We start from the raw sequence: 27,625 nt of genomic DNA, 5'->3' as shown, positions 1-27,625 counted from the left end.
TTGTCAAAAAAAAAAAAATTCCTAATTGTTGATAGCTCACTAAGTCTCTTCACTGGCAAATGAGATTTTATTGGCAACATGGAGCACTATCATCAAGTAAATGCTTTGTCGTGAGGCATCGGCAAAGCGTAATCTTTTTAGCTCATTTACAAATACCGACAAAAATGCAATTAAAGAATATACAACTATCATATTCGTCAATTGTAAAATAGAGTTGTGAGTGCCGTGATAAAGGAGTGTTGTGCACGTGATTAGGGATAGCACGCACGATACGTTTCAAAAAAAAAAAAAACTTTTTCCATGGAAACTTTTATGACACTAAGAATTTCCACACCTAAGTGACCCCACCACAATAATTTCATATTCCACTAATGTCATTTAAGATGACTTTGACTTTGACCTTCTATAGAAGACTCGTGTTGACCACTTCATAATACGGATGTGCTTTGTAAGTCGAAGCACCCTCCCCTGCCAGGACACTCACCCATATTCTAGAGGGACCATAGTATTTTACACGTTCTAATAGCACTTTTTTACCCCGTTTTAATGCGTATAAAGTAAATCCATTGGATCCAAAAATAAAAATAAAATGTGGGAGTTTGGTCCGTACCTCTTATGTTTGAGGGTGGGGCCAGCACCACCGGGGGAAAAACGAAAAGGAGAATGTCACCTATTGTTATTTTTAGGGCGCGTTTGGTAACATTTGTTTAAAAATTGTTAGGTGAATGTAAATAGAAAAAAGTGTTTTGCTCCTAGGGAAACAATTTTTGAATAAAAAAAATGCATTTAGTAAACTTGTTCCGGGAATAAAAAATGAACGAAACACGTTTGGTAAATTTGTGTTCTTTTTTGTTTCTTTTAATTTTTAATATTTTTATTTTCTTTTTCTTTTTCTTTCTTTTTTTCTTTTTCTTTTTTTTTCTTCTTTTGGCTAGTCGTTGGCCTCGGCCATGGCCGGCGACCGGTCGACAAGGGTCGGCGGCCTCGCCCGGCCACGCGAGGCTCGCGGCCCCGACGAGGCCGAGCCTCGCGTGGTTGGGCGAGGCTCGGCCTCGCCAGCCACCGCCAGGCCGGCAAGCCTCGCCGGTGGCCGGGCTAGCTCGGGCTCACCAGATCGGGAGGCCGCCGGCCTCCCGGTGGCTAGGCGAGCTCGGGCTCGCCTGGCTAAGGCGACGCCGAGCCTCGCCAGGGGCGACGCTCGGCCTCGCCGGGGGCCGGCGACACTCCAGCAAGGTCGCCGACCCTTGACAGCGTCTCTAACCCTCGATGGCCAGTCGCCGGCCATGGCCGAGGCCGACGACCGGCCAAAGAAAAAAGAAAAAGAAAAGAAGAAAAAAAAGAGAAGAAAAATAGAAGAGAGAGAAAATTTGTTCTTAAAAATTGTTCAGAGTAAACAAGAAACACATTTTTCTTGTTTCTTGTTTCTGTTCCAAATGTGTTCCTAGAAACAAAAAAAAAAAAGATTTGGAACAAAAACACAAACAAACGCGTTTCGGTCTTTTTTTGTTCCCCTGGAACAAAAAAACAAAAATTTTGTTCATAAACAGAAACAAAGAACATTAACAAACAGGCCCTTACTCGAAATTCAATAAATTCTCTCTACTTTTTTTAAGGTTCGAAAGTAGATGGAGGGTTTTGTTTTTCGGGCAAACCTAGAGAGACTAATGGTGCTTTACATGTCATAATGGCACTTTTTCAGTCCGTTTTGATGCATGTAAAGTAAATCCATTAAAAAAATTGTTGGTCGATACCCATTAAAAATTTACACAGTTTGAAAAGTGAAAAGAGTAGAATTGAGAGTTTGCAATTCGATGTGTTGTCAATATCGCACCTTAATGACCCAAGAATAAAAAAATAGAAATAGTATGCCTTGCCTACAAGTGCCATGCAACGCCCTTGGACCTTCAATTCTTCTAATCAGGTCATTAATTTATATGCCTTTTCTAATTAAATCTTTTGGACTCTAAATTTGGTTATTTGGAGCTCCTGGGTTCAACGAAGTGGGCAAGAATCCGACATGAAAAAGATCTTTTGCCATCGTGCCTCTCACTTAATCAAAGACCTCATGCCTCTCACTTAATCAAAGACCGCAATTAGACCAAGCAACAAAATTTTTCAATCAATCGTTACGCCTAAGCCTTCCACGTCACTCTTGCTTACTTCAATGGACAAATCAGCTCCGGTGAAATTAATACTTGTGAGAACTTCTCACACAGACGATCGTTACTACGTTGTCTTCTTTTAGCGTGAAATTAGAGCATTGAGTATTTTTCCCCTATTAAAGTCAACAACATCACGTAAAATGATTATTTCTTGGTCTAAAAGCATCGTCAGAGCAAAATGATCGAGCACAGAACTTACTTATAGAGTCCCGGTCATGGAGAAAGCTAAACGATAATTATATTTGTAGTCAAAGTCTCTTAAATGATATTTTGGATAGAACCGTCTTTAATTTTATGTTTCATTAAAATAACTTACGACGTATTCACATCAATGTGTGAAGTTATATTTGTAGTCGAAGGTGAGTACAATTCACAGTTGTCGAAAGAACTTCCACAACATACAAATTATTGACATGTGGGTTTATATATAATCTATTAATATTTTTTAAAGTTAGAATAATATTTTTACTTTTGACATTTTGATTTTTGCCATTGAATTTTAAATGGACTAACCTTTTATTAAGTAACTAGATGTGGAAATACTCTCTGTCGCGACCTAATTTTCGGGTGTGGACCACGCTAATGGATTGTTAAGCATAAACCTAACTCGGGCTCTCCAAGCCCCATACCAATTCGCGACTTAGGTTTAAATTCTTAACATGCAGATAGATTTTATCTAGGAGTTGCCACTAATCTATTTTTTGGTGGGTCGATTAGAAACCCAAGTAAAGTAATGGGAGATTTACTTTACTCCTATGAACCAGAGATTGTGAGTTCGGGGACTTGGTTACGCTAGATTTCTCTAACGCCCTTTCGGTACCTTTCCTTTTTATTTTGAAAAAATATCTTGCAGGCAGCTTGAATTGATTTTAATTTATCTTTCTAACATGCAAGGTTATCATGCGGGTGCGCAATCCACCAATTTAACACCCAGATAAACAATAAATAAATTGCAAAAACTTACCTCAAAGCAACGAAAGCATCTGCAATGTTAAGTTAAAATCCACATCAACAACCTTAGATATGGTTTCTAATTAATACGCAATTTCTTTTTCTTTTTTTTTATTTTCACTTAATTAATGAAAATCATGCAATATGCAATGCAATATTAACTAAATGACCTAATTCTAATGACATGTAATTTCTAATTAAATGAGCCTAGCAAAAATACTAAATAACATGCATTTCAATGAATCTAACCCTAATGACATGCATATGACATTTTTCTTCTTCCTAAAAGAATGCATTTTAAAACTAATTTAGCCTATGACATTTTTTGTATTTTTCATGAAATTCGAAATTTGATGAAATCTGAAAATTACCTAATTAGATTAAGATCCTATTTAATTTATATTAGAATTAGGTTGAGCCAAATCCTAATTTAAGCTAAAATATTATCTTAACCTAAATAATCCTAAAATGCAATATATCTAAAAAAATACTTAAGATTATAATAAATTAAGAAAGAATATTATCTAAAATTAAACTAAGTGTAATTTAACCCTAATATGCAATGACGTACAAAAATATGCCCTAATTCTACATGACATATGCATGATGATTTTTTGTTGTGTTTTTTTTTTTATTAATTTCGAAAAGACAAAGATTTAAGCTAATGAAACAAAAATCTAACATCCTAAATTCATTTTTTTATTTTTATTTTCAAAAATTGATGATAAATAAAATGTCTAGTCTAAATATGCAAATGGCCCTAAAGCACGCAATATTCTAACTCAAACATATTTCAAGATAATTAAAACAATTAAGATAAAACAGATCATCTAAAATCATCGAAAATATCACACATCATTCAGATCATAAGGTAATATTCCGCTAAATACACTTGGGATAAAACATGTTCCTCTGTAGGTCAGTCTTATGCTATTTGTTTTATCACAACCGCAATTTTTCGATACAGCATCCGGTACACTATACAAATTGGTAGAATCACATTATTTAATTGGACTTGTACCAAAGTTGATGCATTCTCTACATGGTAATCTACATCCGGTGTTCCAGAAGGAATCAACCACCTAATTTACTAGTTCAGTAACTGACAAAAAAAACTTGGAGCTATATAACTCTCTTGCTTTCCCCTCATCACACAAATCCACACCCACACACACATAATTACACCCACAACAATGAACATTTTAATCACTCTTCTTCTCTTTCTTCTACCAGTTCTCTTTCTATTAGGCTGGAGAAGAAGAGGAGCCATGAGGACAAACTCGAGAGAAGAATGGACTCCGAGAAAGAGTGAGGAAGTATGGACCAATCTCAAAGCTCACTCTCTTTGGCAAACCAACGGTGTTCATTCATGGACCAGCAGCAAACAAGTTTATATTCTATGGAGACAGCAACATGCTTGCCAACAAATAGCCATCATCCATTTGCATGATTCTGGGAGACCGCAGTCTGTTCGAACTCAGTGGTCAAGATAACAGACGTGTGAGAGAGTCTCTCATGTCGCTTGAGACCAGAATCACTAAAGCAGTACATGGGAAAAATAGTTGAATAAGTCTGGAAGCATATTATTCGCTTGATTAATTACTTCATCTAAAGCTTTATAGATGAAATAAAAATCCAGGCGCGGTTTCGAATCAGATGATATGTTGGAATTTCCAATCATATATTAAAGACTAATTATACTATAAAAAACTAAAATAAAATAAAATAAAATAAAAAGAAAAAAACTACCTAATGTGTTTTCTTTTTTTTCTTTTTTTCTTTTTTTCCAAGCAAAGATGATGGTTGCTCCGGTAAAGGATTCGCCGGCAACGAACTCCGGCGAGAGCAGCAAGGGTAGCTGCCGGTGAGGGACTCCGGCGAAGCAGGGTGACGGCGAGGGGCGTCGCAGGCGAGGCTGCGGCGTCGGAGCAGAGAAGGGTCGCGGGCAACGAGCGCTGGTGCAGACGCGGGTGAGGTTTGTAGCGGCGGCGTGAGCGCAAGGCTGGCTGTCGGGCGCCGGGCGAAGGCGAGCAACGGCGGTGCAGGCTCCGGTGGCGTCGGGTCGCGGCAGGGACAGCAGCGCGGCAACGACTGAGCGTTGGGCGGAGGCGAGCAGAGGGGCTTCGTCGCGGCGTCTGGGCTCCGGTGCAGATGCGGATGAGGCGAGCAGCAGAGGCGTGGGCGCGAGGCTGGTTGTCGGGCATCGGGCGGAGGCGAACCGCGACAGTGCGGGCTCCAGTGGCGTTGGGTCGCGGGCAGCACAGTGAGATCGGCGGGCGGCGATGCGGGCTCCGGTGGTGTTAGGTTGCAGGCAACACAGCGAGATCGGCAGGCGGCGGTGCGGGCTCCGGTGGTGTTGGGTCGCGGGTAGCATAGCGAGATTGGCAGGCGGCGTCGCGGGAGGAACAGGGGGCAACGGCTCGACACAGGCTCGCGGGTGGAGGCTCGGAGCGGCAGTCTGGTGTCGAGCTTTCAGCACGAGCTGAGGTGCGACCGTGGAGGTGGGCTGAGCGGTGGCCGGCGCAGAGGACAGCAGGCGGTTGCTGCGGGCGTCGAGCGGCAGTGGACACCGGCTGAGGAGTCTTCACAAAGGAGATGAACAGTGCTTCATCTTTTTCCTTTTTCTTTTTCTTTCTTTCTTTTTTTTCTTTTTACTGCTGCAGCACGTCCCCTCACACGAGCTCTCTCTGCTACTATCCCCTTTCTGCAGATGTAGCTTTTCACCTAAAAAAGAAAAGAATTTTCCCTTCACTTCTTTTGTATTTTTTTAGAACTCTCTCACGCACGAATTTTTTTCTCAACGAATTCGCTCTCCATTTTTTCGAAAAATCCCCCTATAGTTACAAAAAATGAAGCTCTCTTTTATATTAATTCCGAGCGGCTGCTTTGTTATGGCATTTTTCGAGTTTCCATCTTCTCACATTAAATCGAAAGCTCGCAAATCGAAGCATGATTTCGCAATTAGCTCGATTTTGATCCGATTTATTCCGTTTTGTGAAAATTTTTGCCCCTTATTCACTTGATTTTAAATTGCTTCTGCATTTAACAAAATCTGAATATCCATCAGAATTCCAATTTTCCATGCATAATCAATCAAATCAATTTTCCCCATTTTTTCATTTTTTCCTTTTATTTGTTCCAATGCAATTTTATTTTCTTTATTTTCCTAGATTTGCTAAAATTAGGTGTCAATAACTGCCTTTCTTTGAAGGTGAGCTCAGAGGTTGCCTTCAAAGACGAGTTGAGACCTAAATGTTAATCATGCACATGTACTTGAGTGACTTTTTTTTTTTTTTTTGGAAAATGAATCCCATTTGAAAATGAAATTTAAATGATGCATGGAAATGTTAATGCAAATAATAAAGGAACTTACCTGGAATTACTTACCTTCGAGGATGGTAGAGTAACTCAAGATAGATTGGTGTTACATGCCCGAGACTCGTACCATTCTACGGTTGCCCAAAATAGTAACATAACTTCGCAAAGTGATTGCTTTCCCAAGACCCGTACCATTCTACGGTCGCCTAAATGAAAATAAAAAAAGATTTTCCAAGACCCGCACCATTCTACGGTTGCCTCGAGTGTTGTCTAGGACTCGTACCATTCTATGGTAGCCTAAATAGGAATCTGTTTTCCAGACCCGTACCATTCTACGGTCGCCCGAACTAAGGTTGTCTAGGACCCGTACCATTCTGATCACCTAAACTGGGATTCATTTCTAGGACCCGTACCATTCTACAGTTGCCTGAATAACTGTCGTCTAGGACCCGTACCATTCTACGGTCACCTTGATGAAAAAATGATTTTTCAGGACCCGTACCATTCTACGGTCGCCTAAGTAAGTGTCGTCTAGGACCCGTACCATTCTACGGTCGCCTAAGTAAGTGTCGTCTAGGACCCGTACCATTTTACGGTCGCCAAACTGGGATTCATTTCCGGGACTGTACCATTCTACAGTCGCCTGAATAGGTGTCGTCTAGGACCCGTACCATTATACGGTCGCTCGAATAGGTGTCGTCTAGGACCCGTACCATTCTACGGTCGCCTGGCGGGATTCATTTCTAGGACCCGTACCATTTTACGTTGCCTAAACTGGGATTCATTTTTATGACCCGTACCATTCTATGGTCGCCTAAATTGGGATTCATTTTCAGGACCCGTACCATTCTACGGTCGCCTGATGAATCTGGGAAAAATCTTTGGGGGGTGACTCCATCGAGCGCCAGTGCTTGAAAAGGAATACCTATACAATGACAAGTATTTAAGGTATGGATAGAGATAGACTTACCTGGTGACAACTTTGTTCCTCGGGGATACGTTTCCTGCAAAACACAATTATAGGAAAAGCAATATGCATTCATAGACATGCATTAATTCAAATGAGGCTCATGCGTGATGATTTCTATCAATCTTGCATCGCCTAATTTTCATTGGGAAATATCTCAAAAGAATATTCCAATCTAAACACATGAGTGTCATGGATGTGTCAAATGAGGGATCTTTTGGTCTGAAAGGACTTTTCTCTCATCCTTATCAAAATGGTTGTTTCATCCTGACCTTTGACGCAGGATTTTGGCAATCACTCTTATCTCACTGTCGTCATGTCAAACAAGGTTTTGTGCAATCTCGCAAGTGATACGACCTTACCAATCTGAGAGGTCTTGAACAAGGACCGTAATGTGGGCCTGGTCAACGGCTTAACAAACGGGACTCTTTGAGTCAAGGCTTTTGAAAGAAATAGTGATATTCTATAATCATCTCTGGGTTTACAAGTCAAGAACCCTGCAAAATGAGAAAGAACTAATCTTGCTCACACTTTTTTGAGCGATGCTTAAAACATGTGAACCCCTAGGTTAATTCAAGTGCCCTAATCTGAAGAGACTTTTGCAAGGGACGTAACGTAGGCTTGGCTCATGGGTTGATAAATGAAATGATTATTAGGCTCAAAAAAGTGTTTGGGGGGTTAAAGTTGGTGATCATCCTGACATTTTCACCACTTTCCTTCTCCATTATCGAAGATTTTTTTATCACAACTCCATTCATTGCAACAGCTTTTAAGAGTTTTTTTTTTTTTTTTTTGGGGTACGATCTTGTTAGGGATACGACACCAGTGTTTGATTTTTCTTTTTGGGCATTGGTCTTGCTTTTACCAGGCACACTACTTTTTCATGCCTCTATTTTGCACTTCTCTTTGGACTTACACAGTTTTCTTTTATGAGCATTTTAGACCATGCTACTTGAATGATTGTCTTTCATCTTGCCCCAGTGTGGGGGATGATCACCAACTGGGTTTAACATGAAATGAATTTATAGGCTCAAGTGGGCTATGCAATAGTCAAAAGTGTGTAGGATAAAGAAAGAACTGCTCTTCGTCATCCTAAGGCACTTGAATTACCGCGTAAGTTGCACTGCAAAAGCGATGCTCGAAGATTGATGCAAGTGTGAGCAAAAAGATTCCTACCATTTACTTTAAATTTGCCCCAGTATGGGATGATCCTTGATAGGGGTAATTTTAAAAGAATCTCCATAAGTGTATGGGGCTCAAAGGGGTTGAGCAATGGATCACCTGTAGTGTTTGGGATAGAGAAAAGAATGCCTCTCATCACCTTGGTTGACGTACCCTTTGCGAGATAGCCCTCTTCCTTGCGGGCATGGAATTTTTCACACGACTCACTTGGGGTTAGTGTATAAAACAATGTATGGAACAAGGCTTGCCTTTTGTCATCCCAAAGTATCCCACTTGATACATTCAATTTATCTCACGCAATTCATCAGGGAAAGCATGCAAGAATTGCAACCAATTTGAACAATTCAACTCATTGAGGCAATTTATTCATCATAGAAATGCTTGCAGTTTGAAACATGACATGGCAAATTCTATCATGGATAATACTTCTTGATAGCATTAGAGTTAATAGGATTAGAAAACTCACGACCATCCATTTCTGCCATAATCAAAACACCTCCAGGGAGCACTTTCTTCACCACATATGGGTCACTGTAATTTGGTGCGAACTTGCGCCCAGGATCTTTGGGGAGATTTGCCCCAATTTCAACTTGCCCCCAAGATCGTTGGGGAGATTTGCCCCAATTTTCATTTCCTTGGCTTCTTTAGTGTCACTTAAATTAATAGTGACAATCTGCTCGGATGTAAAAGCCTTGGCTTTTTATATTGTTCCCAGCTATACTACACTTCAATGGAGTCTTTGATCGAGTCTTCGGGACCATCATTATCAGCACTTGTTGCATTGGATTGGACCATTTCCACACCTTTGCTTGTTACAAGATTGTCTCTGAAAACATGAAGTAGATGAATCAAAAGACAAACGTGGTAAACTGTATATTTTTTTTTTTTTTGAAAGGCTTTTTTTTTTAAATCTTTGAAAAGTCTTTGCAAAAGCATTTTTAAACATTTGGACATAAAAAAAAACATGATGAAGCCCAAGCCTCAGAGTTCTCCTTGGATTTTCCTTTTGTTTTATCGGCTGGATATCATTACCGGGCTGGTTTGATATACCTCATCATGCCCTCAAAATAAAATTTGTAATTTCAATGAAATTCATCAATCAATTACATTTATTGAATGGAAAAAAAAAAATGCAACACTCAATTACTAAAAGAAAGAAGAAACTGAAAACATCATTCAGAAAATAATAAAAATTCCCACGCTGGGAAATGTGCAAAAGCAAGATAAAAGAGTTATTCTTGTGGGCCAAGGTCCATCTCTTCAGGGGTCCTTCATCAATGACTTCTATGATGAGGTCGTCAAATAAGCTTGCAACTCCTTCCAGCTCATCATCAGGGTTCTCAGTCTCCGGAGGTGTCGGATCATCCATGCCACCCCATCCATTAGGGACTATCTTGCAAGGATAAATAAAAAAGCTTGAGGGGCCGAATATTTCAACAAGTAATCGAATTTCCCACTAGGCTGCCCCAAAGTGTCTATCACTTCCGCTTCATCCTGTATTATTCTTAAAGGACCGAGGAATGTCTCGTGAATGTTTGGGGGTAGTGGATTTTGCCTTCCTCGCCCTTGGTCAGGTGACAAGTTCCGCCTTTCCTATCTTTGTCCTCTAGAATTTTCTTCACCTCTTCCATGATGTCTTGATCCAGCAGAATGGGACCTCTGAGGGGCTTCAGTGGGATTTCGAATGCCTTGACCCATTCTTCCGAGACCATACGACATCATCTTAAACCTCAAAAGTGAACAGTACGCCGGTTTTCCCTAAGGAATAAAACAAGACTAATGCGAAACCTTGTCAGGGACCGACGAAAATTGCGATGAAGTAAGCAAAATTGTGAAGTGAAAATTCGGACAACTTACTTTTACCGAGAAGGGATGACAATCACATAGACACACGCATGAAGTGTGAGGCTCGATTTCTATATAGACAGCTTAGCAAAATGGAGTTAAAAGGGTGGGATGACTTAGTTGCAGCCTCGCAGGCTAAGTCAAGTCCTCCTAACTCCAGCTCAGTCAAGAATGATACCCCAATACGACGCAGCCTCGCGAGCAGAGGTAAACATTCTTGACACCAAGAAAAACTTTCGGGATTGAGTTGGGCAACCTCTACTATGCGGCCTCGCGGTCGAAGTCGTATCCAACTCAATACCATCCTAAGTGTCCTAGTGCGGCCCAGGTCCGGTGGTAGGTTGTGTGCAAAAGTGTAGTTTAAATGCAAGACATGCACAACAGTTTAAATCAAGCAACACTTCAATAACTTGAATTTAAAACATTCATCCCTAACTCCAACCTACAAGACAAGGGTTAGTAAAGACTACTCCCCTTATATCTCCCCATCTGCAAAAACATTTAACACCTTAAATCTCAGGGACGTACCCGGAATCTTTGCTGCCAAACAAAAACATTTTCATAAAGAAGAAATTGGCCTAAGCCCATTAAGTGTTTTAACACAAGTCCCCAGCGGAGTCGCCAAGCTGTCGCGACCAAATTTTCGGGTGTGGACCACCTAGGGTTTGACAAATAGATTGTTAAGCCTAGACCTAACTCGAGCTCTCCCAAGCCCATACCAATTCGCAACAGGTTTAAATTCTTAACATGCAGATAGATTTTATCTAGAAGTCGCCACTAATCTATATTTTGGTGGGTCGATTAGAGACCCAAGTAAAGTAATAGGAGATTTACTTTAATCCTACGAACTAGAGATTGTGAGTTCGGGGACTTGGTTACGCTAGATTTTTCTAACGCCTTTTGGTACCTTTCCTTTTTATTTTGAAAAAATATCTTGCAGACAGCTTGAATTAATTTTAATTTATCTTCCTAACATGCGAGGTTATCATGCAGGTGCACAATCCACCAATTTAACACCCAGATAAACAATAATTAAATTGCAAAAACTTACCTCAAAGTAACGAAAGCATCTGCAATGTTAAGTTAAAATCCACATCAACAACCCTAGATATGGTTTCTAATTAATACGCAATTTCTTTTTCTTTTTTTTATTTTCACTTAATTAATGAAAATTATGCAATATGCAATGCAATATTAACTAAATGACCTAATTCTAATGACATATAATTTCTAATTAAATGAGCCTAGCAAAAATACTAAATGACATGCATTTCAATGAATCTAACCCTAATGACATGCATATGACATTTTTTTTTTCTTCTTCCTAAAAGAATGCATTTTAAAACTAATTTAGCCTATGACATTTTTTGTATTTTTCATGAAATTCGAAATTTGATGAAATCTGAAAATTACCTAATTAGATTAAGATCCTATCTAATTTATATTAGGAATTAGGTTGAGCCAAATCCTAATTTAAACTAAAATATTATCTTAACCTAAATAATCCTAAAATGCAATATATCTAAAAAAAATACTTAAAATTATAATAAATTAAGAAAGAATATTATCTAAAATTAAACTAAGTGCAATTTAACCTAATATGCAATGACGTACAAAATATGTCCTAATTCTACATGACATATGCATGATGAGTTTTTTTTGTGTTTTTGTTTTATTAATTTCGAAAAAAAAAAGTCAAATAATTAAACATGCAATTTAAGCTAATGAAACAAAAATCTAACATCCTAAATTCATTTTTTTTTATTTTCAAAAATTGATGATAAATAAAATGTCTAGTCTAAATATGCAAATGATCCTAAAGCACGCAATATTCTAACTCAAACATATTTCAAGATAATTAAAACAATTAGGATAAAACAGATCATCTAAAATCATCAAAAATATCACACATCATTCCGCTAGTAAAATCGATAAATTGATCTTAAGCCTTAAAGATTAAAATATCAATTTTATTCCCGCTTGATTAATTACTTCATCTAAAGCCTTATAGATGAAATAAAAAACACCCAGGCGCGGTTGCGAATCGGGTGATATGTTAGAATTTCCAATCATATATTAAAGACTAATTATACTAAAAAAAGATAAAGTAAAATAAAATAAAATAAACTAAAAGAAAAAAACTACTTAATGTGTTTTCTTTTTTTTTTTTTCTTTTTTTCCAAGCAAAGATGATGGTTGCTCCGGTAAGGGGATTCGCCGGCAACGGACTCCGGCGAGAGCAGCAAGGGTAGCTGCCGGCGAGGGACTCCGGCGAAGCAGGGCGACGGCGAGGGGCGTCACGGGGGAGGCTGCGGCGTCGGAGCAGAGGAGGGTCGCGGGCGACAGGCGCTGGTGCAGACGCGGGTGAGGTTTGCAGCGGCGGCGTGGGCGCGAGGCTGGCTGTCGGGCGCCGAGCGAAGGCGAGCAGCGGCGGTGCAGGCTCCGGTGGCGTCGGGTCATGGCAGGGACAGCAGCGCGGCGACGGCTGAGCGTTGGGCGGAGGCGAGCAGAGGGGCTTCGTCGCAGCGTCTGGGCTCCGGTGCATATGCGGATGAGGCGAGCAGCAGCGGCGTGGGCGCGGGGCTGGTTGTCAGGCACTGAGCGGAGGCGAACGGCGACGGTGCGGGCTCTAGTGGCGTTGCGTCGCGGGCAGCACAGCGAGATCGACGGGCGGCGGTGCGGGCTCCAGTGGTGTTGGGTCGCGGGCAGCACAGCGAGATCGGCGGGCGGCGGTGCGGGCTCCGGTGGTGTTGGGTCGCGGGTAGCACAGCGAGATCGGCGGGCGGCGGTGCGGGCTCCGGTGGTGTTGGGTCGCGGGTAGCACAGCGAGATCGGCGGGCGGCGTCGCGGGCGGAACAGGGGGCGACGACTCGACACGGGCTCGCGGGTGGAGGCTCGAAGCGGCAGTCTGGTGTCGAGTTTTTGGCACGAGCTGAGGTGCGACCGTGGAGGTGGGATGAGCGGTGGCCGGCGCAGAGGACAGCAGGCGGTTGCTATGGGCGTCGAGCGGCAGTGGACACCGGCTGAGGAGTCTTCACGAATGAGATGAACAGTGCTTCATCTTTTTCCTTTTCTTTTTCTTTCTTTCTTTTTTTTTTTTTTTACTGCTGCAGCACGTCCCCTCACACGAGCTCTCTCTGCTGCTATTCCCTTTCTGCAGATGTAGCTTTTCACCTAAAAAGAAAAGAATTTTCCCTTCCTTTCTTTTGTAATTTTTTAGAACTCTCTTACGCACGAATTTTTTTCTGCTCAACGGATTCGCTCTCCATTTTCGAAAAATCCCCTCTAGTTACAAAAATGAAGCTCTCTTTTATACTAATTCGAACGGCTGCTTTGTTATGGCATTTTTCGAGTTTCCATCTTCTGTCGCATTAAATCAAAGCTGCAAATCAAAGCATGATTTCACAATTAACTCGATTTTACTCCGATTTATTCCGTTTTGTGAAAATTCTTGCCTCTTATTCACTTAATTTTAAATTGCTTCTGCATTTAACAAAATCTGAATATCCATCAGAATTCCAATTTTCCATGCATAATCAATCAAATCAATTTTCCCCATTTTTTCATTTTTTTTCCTTTTATTTGTTCCAATGCAATTTTTATTTTCTTTATTTTCCTAGATTTGCTAAAATTAGGTGTCTACACTCTCATATTTAAGAGAGAGACTAATTTTTCATAATGTGCATCGTGAGTTTATTAGTATTTTAAACATTATTGATTAAAAATGCCTAAAAAACGAAAATGAACCAACTTTTTTAGATCGGAGACTATGATGGAGGGAGGATAAGGAAGGCGAGGGCGCTGCTGTGCCCATTGGAGGAGGACGCTGCCGTGCCAATGGGAGGAACAGCTGGCCCTCAAAACTAAAACTACCACTCGATGAGACAAATCACGGTAGAACATCCCTTCCTTTTCCCATATTGGAATTGATTTATTTGTCATTTATTTTTTGATCGAATACATTTTTGTTTATGCAATTGTACTTGATCTCATGAATTTGTTTGGAATTTGCAAAGGTAGTTAGCTTACTTTACACATTTCATTCGTCGAACAAGATCAATGGTGCTTTTACGAAATGAATTTCAATCTAAGATAAGTTCATATTAGGTTGATTTACCCATTCGATCTGGACAGAGAAAGTATGGAGCTTGGTCCGTACCTTGAAGGATTGAGGATGGGGCCGGCTCGCATGGGGAAAAAATAAAAGAAAATTGTTGCCGTTGGAGCTTTTATTCAAAAATTATTATCTTCCTCTACGTTTTTAAGGTTCAAAAGTAGATGGAGGGTTTTGTTGTTGGGGCAAATCTGAAGGGATTGTTGGTATTTTACACGTTCTAATGGCACATTTTCAACCTGTTTTGATACATGCAAAATAAACACATTGGAAATTTACACGTTTTGAAAAGTGAATAGAGTGGAATTGAGATAATGTAATTCAATATATTGTCAAGTAGTGCACCTCAATCATCCAAAATAAAAATAAATAAATAAAATAGAAGTAGTGTGCCTTGCCTATAAGGGCCAGGCAAAGCCCCTAGGACCTTTAAATTGTCTAATCAAGTCATTAAATTTATAGAGCTTTTTTAACAAATGTTTTCAACTCTAAATTTGAGTAACCGGCGCTCATATATTCAACGAAGTGGGCAAGAGTCCGATGTGAAAAACATCTTTTGCCATCATGAGCTATACGAACATACTTAGCAGGCAATCATCGTGCCTTTAGCCTTTAAAATGAGTAAGGATCACGCCTATTTCCAAGTCAATGAGGGTCGGAGAATATCGCCAAATTCCTCATTCATGATTGACAACAAAATCGGCATCAAACAACTTCCCTGCAAATTTTTATTGAAGAGAGCTCTTGGATCAAAGCTTCTTCCCATTTTATCATTTTTAAAAGAAAGCAAAATAAATGAAAGATGTACTTCAATAACGAGATAGACCAATTTACATAAATTCCTTATCTACTAAATATGCCCCATTCGTTTAATTGTCCTTTGAGTTGATCCATTGTTTTGGGACCTTTTCCATCACATACGAGGAAAATATGCCGAATTTTGCGTTTACATAATCAAAACGTAAATGTTCAGTTGGGTGCCCAAACACCCTCTAAGATCTTATTATATACATATTTACACAATTTACAAGAATTCAAACACCTAGTATAATTGGCATATTAGGTTATGTAAGTAACTAATAATGTGAAGACGTGAAAAGATTTTGACTGGTTTTGAAAATTATAATTTCCTTATAATGAAGATTTTTTCTTAGTAATCCTATAAAAAGCTTACTAGCTTTGTCATAAGAAGGAATTACTAATTATTGACTACAAACCTTCCTAAGTCTTTTTTGCTGACAAATGAGAATTCAACTTATAAAATGGAGCATTGTCATCAGATGATACTTTCTCCACAAAGCGTATTATTTTTAATTCATTTACAAATATAGACAAAAAATGCAATTAAAGAATTTAAAACGATCAAATTTGTCAATTGTGAAGTAGAATTGTGAGTGCCGAGAAATTGGGTGTCATACACATGTGAAGACATTGCGTGCATGAGACGCTTCAAGAAGATTTTTCCATGGAAAGTCTCCATGGCACTAAAATTTTCCATGCAAGAGACCATCATCATGGAAATTATGTGTCCCAATAATGCCATTTTAAGAAGACTTTGACTTTGACCTCATAGAGGAGACTCGTGTTGATTACTTCACGATACAAAAGAGGCTTTATCATAAGTGTAAATACTGAATTGCAAAATGGAAAGGCATTAGTTCCTCCACCACCTTTATTTCCACTTGTTTTTTCATTCCTCCTCTCGCTTTCCTTCGCCCCTTCTTCCTGACCAAACGCCACGTCTTGCTCCATTTTAAAAAATTCCATCATGCTTGTTAGCATGGCGTCAAACTCTTGTTATCAGAGTGGCCATGTCATGTTTTATCCATTGTTTCGGGACGTTTTCCATCACATATGAGGAAAATATGCCGAATTTTGTGTTAACATAATCCATACATAAATGTTCAATTAGGTGCCCCAACACCCTCTAAAATCTTATTATATACATGTTTAAACAATTTATAGGAATTCGAACGCCTAGTATAATTGTCACATTAGATCATGTAAGTAACTAATCATGCGAAGACGTGAAAAGATTTCTGACGGGTTTAGAAAGTTATAATTTTATTGTAATGAAGATTTCCTTTGCAATCCTATAAAAAGGTTACTGGCTTTATCAACATAAGGAATTACTAATTATTAATTAGAAACCTTCCTAAGTCTCTTTACTGGCAAATAAGATTCGACTTGCAAAATGGAGCACTGTCATCAGGAAAAATACTTTCTTGACAAACCGTATTATTTTTAGTTCATTTACAAATACCGACAAAAACCGCAATTAAAGAATTTAAAATAGTCAAATTCGTCAATTGTCAAGTAGAGTTGTGAGTGTCATGACATTGGGTGATGTACATGTGTCAAGATATCACGCGCACAAGACGCTTCAAGAAGATTTTTCCATGGAAAATCTCCATTGCACTAAAATTTTCCACACGCAAGGGACCACCACCATGGAAATTCTATGTCCCAATAATGCCATTTTAAGAAGACTTTGACTTTGACCTCATAGAGAAGACCTGTGTCGATTACTTCACAATACAAAAGGGGCTTTATCATAAGTGGAAATGCTAAATTGCAATATGGAAGGGCATTAGTTCCTCCGCCTCCTTTGTTTCCACTCGTTCTTTCATTCATGCCTTCGCTTTCCTTCGCCCCTTTGCCCTCGTGACCAACGCGATGTCTTGCTCCATCTTAATAATTTCTTCATGCTTGATAGCATGGCATCATGGCATCGGACTCTTGTGATTAGAATGACCATGTCGTGTCATATCCAAAGACAAGCATCTTTTTCATCACTTACGGGGAAAATGTGCCAAATCTTATGTTTACATAACCAAAAAGCAAATGTTGAATATAGTGCCTTGACATTCTTGAGACCTTTTATTACACGTTAAAAACAATTTACAATAATCCAACCACCTAGTATAACAAGCATATTAAGCGTGGGCTTGGTTGGACTTGAAAAATAGGTTTTGGGTGCAACGCAAATACTGAAAGCCAATGTTCCTAAGAAAAGGCAGTCGCACGACCTCGGGTAGCCATCTCGTGGATCACACAACCTTGCCGGCTGCCCTGGCTAAGAAAATGGTCAATAACAATGAGGGGCAAATTGGAAAACTAAAGAATTGATGAGGATAACTTTGGGAAAAAGATTATTTAACCAAAATTTCAGCATTCCGCAAATGTTACTTCGAAAGGGTTGCCAAACACCCCAGCATTTCCTCAAAAGGCTTTGAAAGCTGAAAACCCCTTGAAAAAGCTTAACCAAATGCACCATAAATCATGTAGGAAACTAGTCATGTGAAGAAGTGAAAATATTTCGACGGGATTGAAACTTATTATTTTGTCATAATGAAAGTTTCCTAATAATTCTATGAAAAGCTCAAGAGCTTTGTCATAGAGTTATTAATTTTTTATAGCCAAGTTACGAATTTTTATCTATGTTTTTCAATGGTCAAATTGTTACAATTACCCTAATTCTCTCTACTAGCAAATGAAATATAAAGACTATGTTTCCTAGTTCTTTAGCTTATTTACAAATACCAACAAAAATTACAATCAACGAATATAGGAAACTCAAATTCATAACTTGTCCAATCGAGTTGTTAGTGCTATGACATGGAATTCGTACATGTGGCATGACATCGCGGCACAAGAGGACCTTTCAAGAAGACATTTTCTTGGAAATTTTATGGCACAAAAAGTTTTTTCACGCACAGCTAACCTGGCCAAGACACTAAAAAGAGAAAAGGAAAAAGAATTCCATATATGTAACCCCAATAATGTCGTTTCATGAAGACTTTGATTTCTACCAAACCACGTCTTTTCTTCCCCTTTTCAATTGTTGTAGTAAAATACTTGACAATCATTTCTTTTAAATTAATAATCGCCAAGTAATGGAGAGATCAATTTCCAAGAAGAGTTTTCCATTAAAATTTCTACGGCACTAATAATTTTCCACACCCAACTAATCCCATCAAGGCTCTTTCCCATGGAGATTTGATGATTCCAATTATTTTATTTTAAGAAGACTTTGACTTTGACCTTTAAGAGAAGGCCCGCGTGATCACTTCACACTACAGAGGGGCTATATAAGTGGAAGCACTCTCCTCCACCACCAATAAACTCACTCACATGCTAAATTGTAGAATGGGGCGGCATCAAATCCTCTGCCCCTTTGCCCTCCTGACCAACGTGATGCCTTGCTCCATTTTAAGAATTCATTCATGCTTGATAGTAAGGCATCAAACCCTTGTTATTGGTATTCCACTAGCTCCTATTATCAAAAGATATACCTTGTCGAGTCTTATCCAAAAACAAATTCATGGTACAAGGGCATGGATTGTTGCTCATGGGACGGTGCCACTAGTAACGTCATCGGTCTCGATCTCACTTGCAGTTGGCTTTGTGGCACTCTCCATTCCAATAGCTCCCTCTTTCTCCTTCGCCATCTTCGAAACCTCAACCTTTCTCGTAATGACTAGTCTGGCTCTCAAATTTCGTTTAATCTGAGTGCATTTGCAACATTGACTCATCTAAATCTCTCTGGTTCATCCTTTTTCGGGTTCTATTCCCAATGAAATCTCTTGCCTCTCCAAGTTGGTGTCGCTTGATCTCTCTAACAAACATTTTTTCGATGGACTCTCCTTGGAAAATTCAATTTTCACAATGCTTGTTCAAAATCTAACAACATTGAGAAAGCTTGTTCTTGAAGAAGTAGACATGTCCATGGTTTCACCAAAGTCCTTTGCAAATTTGTCTTCTTCTTTGACATATCTAAGCGTCGGTTCTTGTTCCTTAGGGGGATATTTCCAGATGCCGTTTTTCGATTACCGAGCCTCACCACTCTCTATTTATTTTACAATCATAACCTATCTGGGATTCTTCCCAAATCCAATTGGACTAGTCCTCTTGAGTCTTTGTCTCTCTGGAGTACGAGCTTTTCAGGAGAAATTCCCGATTCAATTGGTAACATGAAGAATTTAACTATTTTAGATCTTGAGATTTGCAAATTCACCGGACATATCCCTCCGTCAATGTGGAATCTCAACCAACTCCAAGTTTTGTGGATTGACAGGAATAGCTTTTGTGGGGTTGTAGAGTTTGAGTTATTTACAAAGCTTAAAAATCTCCAAATTCTTTCTGTTTCTCAAGAACTAAATCTAATCTACGATAAACTCGAGTATACATTCCCAAAGCTTGAAAGGTTGAGGTTGCGTTCTTGCAACTTGACCAAGCTTCCCTATTTCTTGAATTCATTGAAAAGATTAACATGCTTAGACCTCTCTTCAAATAGGATTGGTGGGGAGATCCCGATGTGGTTTTGGGGAGTAAGCCATGATACATTGGAATGGTTGGATCTTTCTAGTAACCTTTTTGAGGGAGGTATACAACTATTGAATGATTTCACCAATGAGATCCCCTCCTCGATTTGCCAGTTTAGCTCACTACAAGATTTAAAATTGTCTTAAAATAATTTCTCTGGGAATATGCCATTATGTTTAGGTAATATAACTAATCTCATGTTTATGAACTTGAGTAATAATAGATTTCAAGGACCATTACCACGCTCCCTCGTCAAATGCGTGAACTTATCACAACTAGTTCTCAGTCATAACGAGTTTAGTGATATCTTCCCACATTGGCTAGAAGCATCACAACTACAGACCCTTGATTTGCAATCAAACAAATTTCATGGTAGGATCAACCTCACTACCTTTGGACTCTCCTTCCCTACTCTTGAAAATTTATTTATTTCCAACAACAATTTCATTGGACAGTGGCCCACAAAGTTCTTCTCAAGCACCTCACTAGATATTATAGATTTGTCTGACAACAAGTTTGAAGGGCCAATTCCGCTTCCATCTCCTTTCACTTATTATTATTCTATTGCAAGTAATAACATGACTGGAAAGATCCCCTCTTTGATGTGCAATGCCACCCAGCTTGGGATCATTGACTTGTCCAACAATAGCTTAATGGGTAGCTTGCCTCGGTGCTTAACAAATTTTAGCACCAATCTGTTAGTTTTGAACTTGCGAATGAATCACCTCGAGGGCATAATTCCTCAATATTTTTCTTCAAGAAGTGGCTTGATGACTCTTGACTTGAGTCGAAATCAGTTTGAAGGCACATTGTTCCACTTGCTTGTCAAATGTAGATATCTGGAAGTTTTGGATCTTAGTCACAATCAGATAGAGGACACATTTCCAAGATGGTTGGGAACACTCCCAGAACTAAAAGTTCTTGTTTTGAGGTCCAACAATTTGAAGGATCTTTTGGATATTCCCAGGGGAGCTCACCTCTTTCCCAAGTTACACATTTTGGACCTCTCCAACAACAGCTTTAGCGGTTCTTTGCCAGCCAACTTGATAATGAACCTTAAAGGCATGATGAATGGCCAAAACATGTAAGACACATCATTGTATATGACACGATCTATTCAATCGTGGACATACGAAAATTCGATGGCCATGATGATGAAAGGGCTAGAGGTTGAGCTAGTGAGGATCTTGACCTTCCTCACAATTATTGACTTGTCGTGCAACTCTTTCCAAGGGAACATCCCCAAAGTTATTGGACATCTTCACTTTCTTGTAGGGCTCAACCTTTCTCATAACCATCTTACGGGTTCCATCCCATTGACTCTAGGGAACTTGACTAATCTTGAATGGCTTGATCTTTCTTCAAACAAGTTTAGTGGGTTGATTCCTCGAAAATTGGGAGATTTGGCATCTCTTGGGTACTTAAACCTCTCGAAGAACCAACTCACCGGTTGAATTCCACAAGACAAGCAATTGAGCACATTTTCAAGCAACTTGTTTAGTGGGAATTCAGGTTTATGTGGAACTCCATTGCCAAAAGCATGCCCTGGCGATGCTCAACCTCCTCCACCATCGTCCTTATTAACTTTCGACCGTGAAGGGCATGAGAGGTGGTTGAAACAGAAAATAGTGTGGATTGGCTATGCATCGGGAATCGTAATTGGGATTTCAATAGCATACATAGCATTTGAAACAAGAAGGCCTAAATGGCTCATGCAAGGTGTGGGGATGCTGGAGAGTAGAGCAGTCAAGTGGATAGAGAAGTCAAAGCGAAAGGCCATCAAATTTCATGGACAATGAAATTGTTTGAGGAATCTATCTTTGTATACTAGCAATGTAAATTTAGTTCATAGAGATGTCACCTAGACAGCTTGAAATGTCATTTCCCTTATGAAGGCTTATTTCTAATATCCTTTCTCCTTATCTCTTGGTGCAATTTTATATCGTTGAATTGAGAAGATGAATAATATGACATGTCAAGCACGCGGTTTTAGATAAAGAAGAAGTAAAATACAAAAGAAGAAAATAAAGGCATTAATTTAAAGATATGTTTTCCATCTTCATTTAACTTTATATGTCCATGAAGAATTAGAAGTGAAGACTCCTTTTCACTCTTTCAGTCAAAATCAGTTAATTAATTAGTATGCCGAAGAATTATGTCTTGAAAGATCCACCTCGAAATCTATGTATAGGATCAACTATTTTATCTATCCAAAGAGTAAATCTTTGGGCGAAACGTTCTTAATGTCTTGTTTGATTAACTCAACTTGAGACAGTTGTACGAGTTGTGGGTCTCGTCAACATACAAAGTTATATGAATAGTTGAAGGTTAGCAGAATTCATCGATTTCCATGGCATGGGTTTATGCTAAACCGTGGTCTTCAAAACAATAAACTTTTATAAACATCTTCGGCCATGCTCTTTATGAGTGAAAACCAATTACCATGAATTTTATTTCTTCTCATGCCTTCTTTGAACATAGGACTATTGCTAAGCCCGGTCCATCCCAAGTCGGGCCTTCCACCCAGTTCGCTCTGCAGCATTACTTCGCTCTCGGGGTTTTTTCTTTATTTTACCGTGCGACCAAATTTTTTCCTTTTTTAATATGGGAAGTCTCTTATTTTACTCACATCTTTTATCTTAATATATAGTATCTTAGTATATAAGTAGTGTTGGAATTTCTCTTGCAAATTTCATTTCGGGCCACTAGTTTTGATGTACGTGTTCGATCCAATGGAGTGAGCTGTGGTCAGTTTAGTTTTATATTTTGAGGCTGAATGTTCACATCACGATTTTTTGAAAACTTAGGATAATCAAGACAACCGAAATTATAATTTACAGCAACTACTCCCACACAAGAACTTTCGATGCAATCTCCGATTCGAAAATACTTTAGCATTTAATGGAGAGATTAATTTTTACGATGCGTAGCGCAAGTGTATTAGTAATTAAAAATTTTGTTTATTAAATTTGCTCAAATAAATATAAATGAATACGAACCGTTTTTTGTAGTGATGGGAGACAAATACAATGATGGAGGGGAACGGATAAGGTGAGGAAGGGGAGGGTGGTGGTGTTGGCAGATAGATAGGGGGAGGAACAGCTGCCCCCACTAAAAGTGAAAAACACACCACCACTCGATGCGACAAATCATGGCTGAATTGAACTAGTGGATCCTCTTCATTTTTCCCATATTGGAAATCGTTTCTCTTCATCTTTTTAATTTCTGGAAAAAAAAAATAGAAAAGGATTAAAGAATTAAAAGATCCGACCGACCCCAACCTCCCCAACGCTGTTATGTGCTGTGTACGCTCCTTATCGTCCCGCGGTTCTCCATCAAAAGCCAAGAAAAGGAAAGAAAAAGAGGGAGAGAAAGGAAGGGTGGGCCGGTATTGTGTGGCTACGATTCCCGGAGATGGCGTGGGAGGTTGGCGAATTCGTGGGGGACTTGTTAGGGTTTTTAAGTGCGCCGCAATGCTCAATAAACAAAGTGGGTATTCGACCAACCCACCCCCTCGCCATGGCTTAAGTCGTAATGGCTTTTATCTGACTTTCGGATTTGATGAATTAGTAAGGATGGTTTGGGAATGCTGGGATGGGATGAGGATGGCACGTCATGTCCCTCTCTCATACAGATTCTGCTCCATTACAATGTATTTTTTTTATACCATCATTGTTTGTCTCGTAAATTTACTTGGAATATATCATGATATATTATAGCTTATTTTACGCATTTTACCAATGATGCTCTTGTGAAAAAAATTTCCCTAATCTAAAATTAGTTCATATTGGTCAATTTAAGCCTTGCCTAATGACCTACCATCTCATATTTTGGATTGGAGAGGTACGGAGTTCAATTCCTACCTCTTCGGCTTGAAGAGTGGGATCCACCAGCAAAAGCTAGCAATAGCAAAATAAATAAATAAAATAGATAATGTCACGATTGGTTTTTCTATGTTTGCCCGAAAATTACAATCATCATCCCAACATTTTTTTAAAAAGCGTTACTTTTTAAATGTAAAGCATTCTTTAGGTTATAATTTTTCTTTCAATGGTCAATTTTTGCTAACATAAGTTTGTTCGATTAATGACACAAACACAATTATATGCATGTTGTGCTATAACTCGCTCAATTTACACGAACACACTAAATTGGAGCCACGTCAAGCAACATAAGATAAAATAAAATAAAAACAGAGAGAGAGAGAGAGAGAGAGAGAGAGAGAGAGAGAGAGATGGGGTCAAATAGGATGGCCATAGAAGTTAAGCACTAAGTTTACGGCCACCAAAGACATTTAAGCTCAAGCTTTTTGATGCCATGGCTACTCAAGCTCATGACTTCGGTCGCTCCATGTGAGCCTGCGGCAGCCATGGCAAATTGACTTTCAGCTTAATGTCATGGCCGCAAGATCTCTTCGAGTCATGAAGTTTTGAGGCCATGCCTACTTGAGCTTCGAGCTCACCCTAGGTCAATTGATGGCACTTTTCAAAAGTAAGGCATGATTTTGTAGCAAAAAATGGGAGTGCCAAACACCTAAAGTGCCAAAACTTGACACGAAGGGATACTTAAATGCCAAAAGTTAGAAAAATGACACTTAAGTGCCAAAATCAGAGCAAAATGTATCACTTAAGTATCAATCCGGCAAATATCCGGCAAAATGTTGACATTGCAATTTTCCGGCGAAATAAATGCAAAACGGCGTTTTTTGATGCTAACGTGATAAAAAATTAATATAAAAATTAATTAAATTAAATTTAAAACTAAATTTATTTAAAACATTTAAAAATAAAAATAAATAAATAATTAAAATAAATAAATAAGGAAAGGGGTGGCGAGGGCTGAGCCCTCCCCCTCCTCGCCGGCCCTTTCCGCGATGGCGGCGAGGGCTCGGAAGCCTTCTTCCTTTTTTTAATATTTATATTTTTTTAAAATGTTTTAAATAAATTTAGTTTTTAATATAATTTAATTAATTTTTATATTATTTATTACCATGTCAACACTAAAAGGGTCGTTTTTGTATTGTCTAGCCACGCGGTGTACGTAACGGTCGTTTTGCACTTATTTGCCAAAAAAATTAGCATTTTGCCGGATGGCATTTAAGGGCGCAAATGATAACTTTTGCTAGAAATTGAAAATTTCTAGATCCAAAAATAACTATTTAATAACAATATAAAATTTCTACCTAAAAATAGAAATTCGTTTGATAACGACACAAAATTTCTTCCTTTGCCGGCGGCGGCGGCATTCGGCGGCAACGGATAAAGAACCGGTTGATGAATGATGAGAAAAATTTATTTCTCATTTCTGTTCAGAAAAAGAGAAGTAGAAAATTTTTACTTATTTTATTCCGATTTCTAGAAAAAAAATCTATTTCATAAATAGAAAAATAGAATAAGTTTATCAAACGGATTTCTATTTCAAAAACAAGTCTGAAATAGAAAAACTTTTGGAACAAAAACAGGTGATTGTTATGCACCCCTAAGTGATCCATTTTGCTCCAATTTTGGTACTTAAGTGTTATTTTCCTAACTTTTGGCACTTAAGTGTCCTTCCATGCCAAGTTTTGATGCTTTTACTCGAAAAAGATATCTTCTCTCTACTTTTTTTAGGTTCAAGAGTAGATGGAGGGTTTTGTTTTCCGAACAAAACTAGAGGGACTAATGGTGTTTTACACATTTTAATGGCACTTTTTAGCCTGTTCTGATGCATGTAAATTAAGCCCATTAGAAATTTACACAATTTGAAAAGTGAAAAGAGTCGATTTAGATTATATTCGACGTGTTATCAAACAATGTACCTCGATGATCCAAAAAAAGAAATAGTGTGTTTTGCCTATAAGGACCATGCAAAGCCCTTGGACTTTCATTTTGTCTAATTAGGACATAAATTTATATGGCTTTTCTAATTATATCTTTCTGACTCTAAATTTGGTTAATTGGAGCTTGTGCGTTCAATGAAGTGGGTAAGAGAATATTAAAATATTATAATACTCCCCATCATGCTTAATCCAATTTTTTTGTCTAGTACCGAATGTAAAGATATTTCATTAGAGAAGCAAAAAATAGATGCCTGAAAAGAGTTGAACTCAAGAGTTATTACTCTAATATCATGTTAAGTTTCATGGGATTACTGCCAACTATTGTTAAAACTTAAACTACTAGACAAATACTTAGTTTAATATTTAAAATTATAACAATAAGTAATCCTATAAAAAAAAAATTAATATTTAAAATAAGTAATTCTATAAGAAAACTTACTAGCTTTGTCCAAAAAAAAAATCCTAATTGTTGATAGCTCACTAAGTCTCTTTACTGGCAAAATGGAGCACTATCATTAGGTAAACACTTTGTCGTGAGGCATCAGCAAAGTGTAATCTTTTTAGCTCATTTATAAATACTGACAAAAATGCAATTAAAGAATATACAACCATCATATTTGTCAATTGTAAAATAGAGTTGTGAGTGCTATGACAAAGGAGTGTTGTGCACGTGATTAGGCATAGCACGCAGGATACGTTTCAAGAAAAATTTTCCATGGAAACTTTTATGGCACTAAGAATTTCCAAACCTAAGTGACCCCACCACAATAATTCCGTATTCCACTAATGTCATTTAAGATGACTTTGACTTTGACCTTCTATAGAAGACTCGTGTTGACCACTTCATAATACGGATGTCCTACACTCACCCATATACTAGAGGGACCGTAGTATTTTACACGTTCTAATAGCACTTTTTTACCCCGTTTTAATACGTATAAAGTAAATCCATTAGATCCAAAAAATAAAAATAAAAAAATGTGGGGAGTTCGGTCCCTACCTCTTATGTTTGAGGGTGGGGCCAGCACCGCCTGGGAAAAAAACGAAAAGGAGAATAGTCACCTATTGTTACTTTTACTTGAAAATCAATATATTCTCTCTACTTTTTTTAAGGTTCGAAAGTAGATGGAGGGTTTTGTTTTTGGGGCAAACCTAGAGAGACTAATGGTGTTTACATGTTATAATGACACTTTTTCAGCCCGTTTTGATGCATGTAAAGTAAACCCATTAAAAAATTTGTTGATCGGTACTCATTAAAAATTTACACGCTTTGAAAGGTTAAAAGAGTGGAATTGAGATTTTGCAATTCGATGTATTGTCAATATCACACCTCATGATGACCCAAAAATAAAATAATAGAAATAGTGTGCCTTGCCTACAAGTACCATGCAAAGCCCTTGGACCTTCAATTCGTCTAATCAGGTCATTAATTTATATGCCTTTTCTAATTAAATCTTTTGGACTCTAAATTTGGTTATATGGAGCTCTTGGGTTCAACAAAGTGGGCAAGAATCCGACATGAAAAAGATCTTTTGCCATCGTGCCTCTCAATTAGTCAAACACCGCAATTAGACCGCAAGCAACAAAATTTTACAATCAATCGTTACGCCTAAGCCTTCCACGTCAGACTCTTGCCGACTTTCGTTGGACAAATCAGCTCCGGTGAAATTAATACTTGTGAGAACTTCTCACACAAAGCATTGAGTATTTTTTCCCTATTAAAGTCAACAACATCATGTAGAATGATTATTTCTTGGTCTAAAAGCATCGTCAGAGCAAAATGAAAGAGCACAGAGCTTACTTATAGAGTCCCGGTCATGGAGAAAGCTAAACGATAGTAATATTTATAGTCAAAGTCTCTTAAAATGATATTTCAGATAGAATTAAAATAACTTATAACGTATGTACGATCAGCTAGTCGCATCAATGTGCGAAGTTATATT

This window comes from Eucalyptus grandis, chromosome 6 (assembly GCF_016545825.1).
Source record: "Eucalyptus grandis isolate ANBG69807.140 chromosome 6, ASM1654582v1, whole genome shotgun sequence".
Taxonomy (NCBI): domain Eukaryota; kingdom Viridiplantae; phylum Streptophyta; class Magnoliopsida; order Myrtales; family Myrtaceae; genus Eucalyptus; species Eucalyptus grandis.
Note: the sequence above shows the minus strand (reverse complement) of the source record.